At 41.2% G+C, this 8,528-nt stretch overlaps 2 long non-coding RNA genes across 2 annotated transcripts; both read right to left on the bottom strand.

Annotated features, from left to right (window-relative positions):
* Positions 1–3,551: 3,551 nt before the first annotated feature.
* Positions 3,552–7,181, bottom strand: LOC121836419. Its single transcript, XR_006077925.1, has 3 exons — positions 6,963–7,181; positions 6,801–6,876; positions 3,552–4,526 (listed from the first exon to the last, which is right to left on the bottom strand). It is a non-coding gene; the product is annotated as an uncharacterized LOC121836419 (long non-coding RNA).
* Positions 7,182–7,276: 95 nt separating this feature from the next.
* LOC120850296 lies at positions 7,277–8,306 on the bottom strand. Its single transcript, XR_005718108.1, has 3 exons — positions 8,079–8,306; positions 7,687–7,802; positions 7,277–7,397 (listed from the first exon to the last, which is right to left on the bottom strand). It is a non-coding gene; the product is annotated as an uncharacterized LOC120850296 (long non-coding RNA).
* Positions 8,307–8,528: the final 222 nt, after the last annotated feature.

An 8,528-nucleotide genomic window follows, 5' to 3' on the forward strand; every position in this document is an offset into this window, starting at 1 on the left:
TAATTTGTGTAAATAGCGTGTTTTTAACCCCAAATATTCGCCAAATACACGGGACTTGCTAACAGTGTAGGATCATGGGTCGCCATGCGTGTGACTCTTGTGTGGGCAATTGCAAGCTTGCTAGTTTTTTTCTGCGCTGGCGCCAGTCGTGACGTCTATTTCTTAACTTCTTAAAAATAGCGAAGCGCGCGTGAATAGCTTTGACAGGTGCTGAAAATGCGCGAGAGCAGGGAACCCGAAAACTCCTAATATGACTTCACGCCACGGGAACGAGGGGATTTAGATGTTCTTTAAGAGTTAATTCTTGCAGCCTCCGTGCACCTAATTGGAAAATAGTTTCGATATTCGTGATCCCGGAGGCCAAATGGAGACGATTTAAGAGTTTTTCCGCAAGTACAGAACTGCATCAGTTTCCTTTTAAGAAACATACGTTTAAAACAATCTTTGGTGAAGCTACGTGCCAAAGTAAATTCCAATTGAGCTTTAAAGACATGAAGGTATTCGAAGAAGAACAAAAATTTTGCTGTGAACAACGTCTGACAGCCTCTTGACAGCAACATATAAACACCGGTCTTATTTGAGGATGCCGTATTTAAGTTCCAGGTGCAAGAATAGTCAGGACACGCTATGCCACCAATCTTTGCCAGGAACTATACTAACGTATTTAGGACGTTAAAAACCAATAGAAAACAATCATATCGCAAAAAAGATGATTCTGACACCGTGTACGAGTTATAAACTAAATATATACTGCAATAGTGTTTCAATTATTTGCCTTTGAATTGCACAAAAAAATGTGAGCGAAATGCTCTACCTTCTCAGTGTTATTAGCGCCAGCATTTTAGTTTGTCTCTTAAAATTGGGAAATTTACGTGCCAAACAAACAACGGGCACCTGGCACTTCCCAGCGGAGGCCTGAAGATTAATTTGTATTACCTGGAGACGCAATAAGCCTCCGTGAGAATGCGGGCACCTCGGCCGGGATTCGAACCCTCCACCTAGGTATCCATAGGCTGGCGCCCTCAATTCGGAGCCACCGAGACGGCCAGTTTGTCTGTATTTTTTTTTTCTTTGTTGCCTGGGGTTGACATGACACTTATATATTGTGTGACATGACAGCCATATACAATATAAAGCGTCAGGCCGCCAGGCGGTCCTTGGCCCTGACGCTGTCAAATTTAAAAATCTCTTAACGTCACACCAAGTTGCTTGGACGCTGAACTGGCCTGTTCGATTTATTCCAGTGCTGCACGAGCTCAGCCTCAGTTCCACAGAATCTTGCGCTGGCCGAAGTCGGTTCAGCGTTCATGCAGAAACAGGTGGCAACTCTTCGGTTTTTCGGAAACCAATTACAGGGTCGTTTGTAACGCTGCAGCTTAAGTTCACGCAGCCGCAGCCCGACTTGCGCACTGCTTCTGCACTCCTCTGAACTCGGTCTGAACTGGTTCAAAACTTTCGGGCCGAATCATGCATGCCTGCTGTTGGGTCTACATCTTCAAAACTTTCGGGCCGAATCATGCATGCTCTTGGGGTCTACATGGTATCACAAGATATTAACAAAGCATGAATTGTAGTGGAAATTGCTTGCTTATAATTGCAGGAAGTAAAATATTAAATTTTTCAGGAAACTGTAGATATATATGACTCATTGTTGTATTCTTTTCCCCTGCAGATGCCTTCGACGAGTACCTATGGAGGCATCCTCGAGAGGCCTCTCCAAGGAAGAGGACAGCTCGGGTGAATCTACTACAGTATGCAAATTTGTTAATATCCTACTGCAGGATATTAACTAGAAGTTTGACTTCTAAGCTTGCTTAGAGGTTAAGCTTCTTCTTGGTGGTCTGCAGATGCCAATTTGCGTTCACTAAATACATATATAACCTGAAATGACCTGGCTCATGCTCATTCTTTGCATGACAAATGCATGCGAATTGTTAAACCTGCAAAGATACATCCATCCGTTTGCAAACGTTGGACACCATGTTGATTCCTATTACTGTATCAGAACGGATAAACCTTTAAAGATATAGGTTTCTCTATCCGAACAGATGAACATGCATAAATATCGGTTCCTATATCCAAATAGGTCAACCTGTAAGGTATGGGTTCCTATATCTAAACGGGTCAACCCGTACAGGCACGGTTTCCCTTACCTAAACGGGTCAACCCGTACCGGCACGGGCCCCGTATACGAACGGGTTCCTGTATCTGAATGGGTCAACCTGTACAGGTACGGGTTTCCAGTAGCATACGGGAGACCCGTATCCCATAACACCGTAGGAGATATACGAGTCAACCAGTATGAATTTTTATACGGGTTTTTTCAGTAGGGAAAGGGTCTTTTGAGCACCTTATAAAAAAGTTCTTCATGAAGAACCTTTAAGGAGTTCTTTTAAGTTCTCGTTTCAGTGAAAGAGTTCTTCGTGAGGAACTTTTAAAAAGTTATTTTCAGCCCTTTTCTCGCTAAAACATTTCTTGGTGAAGAACCGTTTAACAGTTCTTTTAAGTACTCTTTTCAATAGAACAGTGCTTCGTGAGGAACGTATAAAAAGTGTTTTTTTCAGCCCTTCTGTCTCTGAAACAGTTCTTCTTAGTTTTCTCTCGGGTGCAACGGTTTTTCATCAGTTACCTTTGGAAAGTTCTCATACGCTTTTTTAATTAACAAGGTAAAAATAGGAAGAACCTTTATAAGTTCTTTATGGTCTAAGGAAACAAGTTCTCAATAAACTTTCAAAAGAACTTTTATGTTGGGGTGTGCGACCACCCCCTCGGTTCAAATGGCGCAGCGATATTTCCAGGTTTAGCACTGCAATGAAAGCCAGTGTGTATAGTAGACTTGTTGAATCTAGGAATATCGCTGCGCTATTTGAACCGAGGGGTATTCGCACACCCCAACAGTAAAGTTCCCTTGAAAGGTTATTTAGAACTGTTATTTCCTTGGACCCAAAATAACTCAATAAAGGTTTTTCATGATTAACTAGTGAATTCAAAGAGCTTATAAGAAGCTTCCAAAGATATTTTATGAAAAATCGTTCCAGTCAAGACAGAACTAAAAAAAACTACGAAGGACATTTCATTTCGACCACTATTTGCTCACCCTTAACTTTTAAGTTATTTTTTCACCAAGAGAGCTTTCTATTATGAAAATTTTCAATTAAAGCTTTTTTGCAAACACCACTTTCGAGTTAACTTGAATAACTAATTCGCAAAACCCGACTTGGGTAGCAATTTTAGGTGTTCAGTAGCTCTTTTGAAAACCGCTCCTTATCGACTGTCTCGAACTGTTCAAAGAGGGAATATACATCATCTAGACGTTTTGTAAACGTCCACAGATGTGCGAAACAGGCTTTGAACAATAAGGCACCTTTTCCGGGGAAGTACATCTACTGCAGAACCGCTGGCTTGAATGGGTATTCAAATACACATTCATCGTTGTTACTCTTCTCAAGACCAAGTATGAGGTTTCGCGAATAGAGGTAGCAGAAACAAAAGACATGCCCTGCAATGTCCCACTTGTAATGGTGAAAAGAAGAGAAGATGCAGCGGTTCACAAAACAAAAATTCTGACGTTTATTGAACATGACTAGATCGAAACCTAGCACATGAGTAGAATGCTTCTCCGCCTAAAATATAGATCAAATAAAACACGGCCTAGTGGAACGTCATACTTCACAGATTCATTACACATATTGAAAAACTTTTGAATTAACTTTTCCTAGAACTCCGAGGGCTTCCAAAGAGCGTGCAATGAGTGTGCAAAATATAACTCCGAGAACTTTCACACAGTCTGCAATGACTGTGTGCAAAATGTGACCGAAACAAAACTATTCATACTACCGAAATTCTTGGGCACTGGGGTAGGAACATTCTAAAAATCTAGAACCTCCTTTCAAAGCAAAATTTCGCTTTTAGTCCTTGAAAACTATAATTTGTTGCCAATTAGCCACTTTTTAGTACTTCTCATATATCTATAAGCAAATGAACACCAAACCTAATATTTCGAGATGGCCACCGTTAGGCCCTGGAGGAAGAAAAAATGAGAAGTTTGCCGAGGGCTTCTTTGTCAGGTACATTTTTGAGGGTAATTCCTGCTTTATAACCCTGGCTCGGTAAATAGTTATTTGAGAAATTATCACAGCTTAAACGGTGGGAATAGTGCACACAAGGAAAAAAACTGGAGAAAGAACATCGAACAGCGCTAACTTGTAACTAAAAAATGTATTATCAAGTCAGTGGAATATATACGGCAGCAAACAATACATAGAAAAAAATATACACGAAAACCTCATGAATCACTTTCAGGCATTTTTGAAATCGGTGAGTTTTAACCTTAAGAAAAGAGTTGCACCTTGCAGCTTGGCACTCCATGGACAGGTTTATTCAAACCCCTTCAGTTGCCGAATTGAATCAGAAGAAGGGTGAAACTTCATTATCCGCTGAAGTAGGCCATCCGTTGTTTGTTCTATTTTTGCTTGTACACTCGAACTGCTGCTGGTACCCTTCATGAGATCCAGCTCCTGCTGTAGCTGAAGATAAATTTTTCTCTGTTTGGGTGACAGAGCAAGGCGTTATTATTTAATTAAGGCTAACCAGCATTAAAGTTACACCGTACTGTGCAAAATATCACAAATGTTAGTTTAAAAGCCCATCAAGCTCTAGCTTTGATGAGATCAAATATATCCTACTTCTTGTGAATCCCCTAGAGGACTTCTATGAGAAACTGAAATTTTGGCCTTGAGAAAATGTAGACAACGTTCTAGATGTATGATTTCCTATGTGGTGCATTACCGAGCTCAGATCTAATATTTAACCACTAACAAAATAAAACGAAAACTGACTTGAAAAAACTTCTTAACCTTTTTTTGTTTAGGTATGCTGTATAGATAAAAATGTTATCTTGGTGACGAGGTGGACCAGGCAACCACTCTGGTGTGGAAGCAGGAAAAAGGGAATCGCGGCAAACCAAGACATCTGGCCCCTTCCTTCTCATGATGCCACTCTCCCACCATACACTGCAAGTGAGCATAGCACAAACAGGTGTTAAACCCAGACAAAGAGCACAACGACACTGCAAGTAGGACTTCTGAAAACCAGGTTGTTAGCTCAATTTAGACAGTGCCTAAGTCTCTTAGTACCCTTCTTGGGTTTGAAGTAACTCAAAACCGGACAAAACTAATGCACCATTCAGGCTGTCTATTGCTTTGAAAGTTTAGTGGAAAAGACATTGAAAGTACCACTTCGGGAATGCAGAGGGCCGGGTACAGCTAAATAACATCAGTGGTGGTCTTGCCAGCGATGGCTACCCTCCTTGCCTGTGACGTCCGTGCCATCATTTTAAGTAAGAGCTTCACATCTGGTGCAGCCTTGGAGCATTCAGTAGTTATAATCTCTACGTGGTCTGCAATGTTGTTGGTACCATCTCCTACGTCATGATGAGAAACCTCAAAAAAAGTTAGTGCCATGCACACAATATGAGATTTGAAAAACAAAGTTGTGTACCAGATGAACTCTAGCAAGGTTTGTTTTATGTTACATGAAAAATTGTAATTTAAAAAGTGGGTGCACGGGTCCAAATATATCAAGTTATATGCACTTTATATTTAGCTATAATAAGGCAGTTCAGTGAAACAAAAGAGATTTAACCGAGAGACAACCAGAGAGTATTAGATATATCTGACAAGCCATGCAACTGTGACTTTTACAGATTATATTTACAGCAATGTATTTCGTTCGAGTCACTTTGGAGTACCTGTAACCTGTTGCAGTAGTCAAAAGTCCATTTAGGAGCAGCTAAAAGTCCGTTTAGGAGCAGCTAAAAGACGTATTGGCATGTAAGCACAAACTTCTCTATTCTTACCACTGTGAATATTATCATATGGCTAATGCTCAACTAAGACACTATATCTACTTTGCCCTCCCACTCCTATACAACCGTTTGCTAGCATGAATTGCTTGACAAGTTTGATTCTTTCGAACAAAGACCTATCTGCTTAGTTGCACATAGAACACCAGACATGGCAACAGCAGTCTGAGTGATGATGGATAGTATGAACTGCTGTGAATGGTCGTTTTAGGTACGGAATCAAAAGTAAAGCAAACAGTATGTACCACTAAAATAAAATAATGTTAAAATAGAAACATTTTGAGTACTCAAAGTGATGTTTTGTTGCAGTTCTAAAAGTTATAATAAGAAAAAAATTTCGTTATTTGATAGTGGATATCAATGTCGTATATATAAGACATAAAAAACATCTGCGTGCGAACAATAAATATTCCTTTTAAAAACAATCAAGCCGAATTCGGTAAGGTTATTCCCAAGCTTCTAACCATTCCTCTGGTCGACCAAATTAAAACTGTAAAAAGATTCCTCTCATTTTGCCAATATGTAACAGGCTAAGCGCTTCGAAGCATATGGTGCAACAATTGCATAACTACATTTAGCTGAATAACTATTTGAGAACAGTTACCGCTTCCAGGTTAGTTTTATTTCTTTTAATTGTATCAGAAGCATGTTATAAAAAACTTACCATGTTCCTTTTGTATTTTTGAATACAGTCGCTGGCGTTGGCGTTCTCCCTTTCGCTTTCGCCCACCACCTTTGCCATCGTTTTCCTTGTTTTGCTGAACTTCTGGCAGATGCATAAGAAGCAACCTTTCCTTTTTCCTTTTGTTAATAAGGCTGTGTCGCAGCGAATCCTACAGTGAGAGTGATGCGTAGCAAGCCTGTTACTATGCAGATAATGAACTTTGATACAAGCATTTCCATTGTCAGAGTGAAAACAAGGTCTTGTAAATCTTACGCAGAGTCCAGTGGAGTCAGCCAGGAAGGGGTATGTCGCTTGGAAGGCACGCATGACATCATCTAGCTAAGACCGACTTGGCGTTCCGGAAAGAAAAAAGACAACAAATGTTAGCCTCTATTTTAAGATATATAAGTGAGGACTTCAAATGCTGCTGCTTACGGAGTTTTGCTCAGAATGTCGTCTGCCAACGCAGCGACCAACTTTGTTCCTGCTTCATTTCGCTGCGGTTGAAGGAGCTGTCCACTCTTTTCACCCAGCCCCTGTAACAGTGGCGGAGGAAATTTTGGGAGAGTATATCTCTGTGGCCATACATTCCTCACAACTTCTGTAGACCAAACTGAGGCTGCTGTGTTACTAGCACGAGCCACATTGGAGGGTCCAGGCAAGCTGAAAGATAACAATGTAATTAGTGCATCTTGAATTTTTTCAAATGAAACGCCAATTTCCAATTGGGTAATGCGCCCTACCTTTCTCTTATATCTCCTTTTAGCTGTTCAGTCAGTTTTAGGAGTTTGACTCGTAGTTTCATAGCAGAGAGAAACTGCTCAATCGTCCTCACTGGCAAGTTTAGTAACGTCTCTCCATCAACCTCTTCTGTATAAAAGGAGATAAAATATTGCACATGCAGTATATATCATAAACATATATGTTAATGACACAAGTTATACCACATTTTTTGCCTTTTTATTCTTATGGTGTACACAAATATAGTATAAAAAAGTGAAGGGGGGAGGGGGGGGCAACCATGGAGCAGTGGCATGCATCACCTTCACACTGCTTCCATGTTCTGGTTCCGCAGATCCTCCCTCGAGGTGTTTAGGTTTCATGTGCTTCCTGAAGCTCTCAAATGCGGTAAAATATCGTCCAGACGGAGAGCACTCACCAAACGTGCAAATATAATTAAAGTCCGGGTCACCATGAGCTATCTGGACATGATTTATCAGATGACTCCCAATGTGGTAGCACCGTGAACACTTTGAACACTCGTATCCGCTCATGCTGAAATCGCACAAACGACGACAAATCTCATTAAACGCCGAAAGACCCGGAAGCACTTCCTCACTCACAAAACATGTCCAAATATCCATACTGAACTACAAGTTTCATAAAAAATATTGGCGTGCACATGGAAGGATAGCGCCATCGAGACCCAGATCAGCCGCCATTACCGGCGCTACTGGCACTGAAAACAGTTGGCAGTTGGAAACTGAAAACGCGAGATGAAAACGACGCCGCTAACCAACACAAACAAAGAGGATGGAGCATTCTGCTTACCTTCGAATCCCTGGGCGAAGCCTGCAAGGTTTTGCTTTGTCAACCAACCTGACAGGTCCTCGAGCTTCCATCTAGACACATCTGCATATTCTCTCACCGTGACCACATCCATTGAATGCCGCCGACAGAACTAGGTCGGAACAGCAAAGACCGAACCCCGAATTGTTGGCCGCCGTTACTTTCGTCTTTACAGAATCTCCCGCGGCCAACGGCGCGGCGCACTGGCACTCCTTCGCGCGCAACCGCTTCTATTTTAACCGCTTCAACGTCAAAGCGCTGCTCGGTGACGTCATTCTTTCCATTTCATAAATATTTGATTCGTTATCCCTCAAGAGTTCAAAATAAATGTTAATACAAAAAGGAACAAAGATAGCATCATGTCTTTAGCGGTTTTTGTCGACAATTTTTGGGCATGTCACGGTTCGAATAAGATGTGTGACTAATGTCCGC

The sequence above is a fragment of the Ixodes scapularis genome, unplaced genomic scaffold, assembly GCF_016920785.2.
Source record: "Ixodes scapularis isolate PalLabHiFi unplaced genomic scaffold, ASM1692078v2 PGA_scaffold2__306_contigs__length_199485367, whole genome shotgun sequence".
Lineage (NCBI taxonomy): Eukaryota > Metazoa > Arthropoda > Arachnida > Ixodida > Ixodidae > Ixodes > Ixodes scapularis.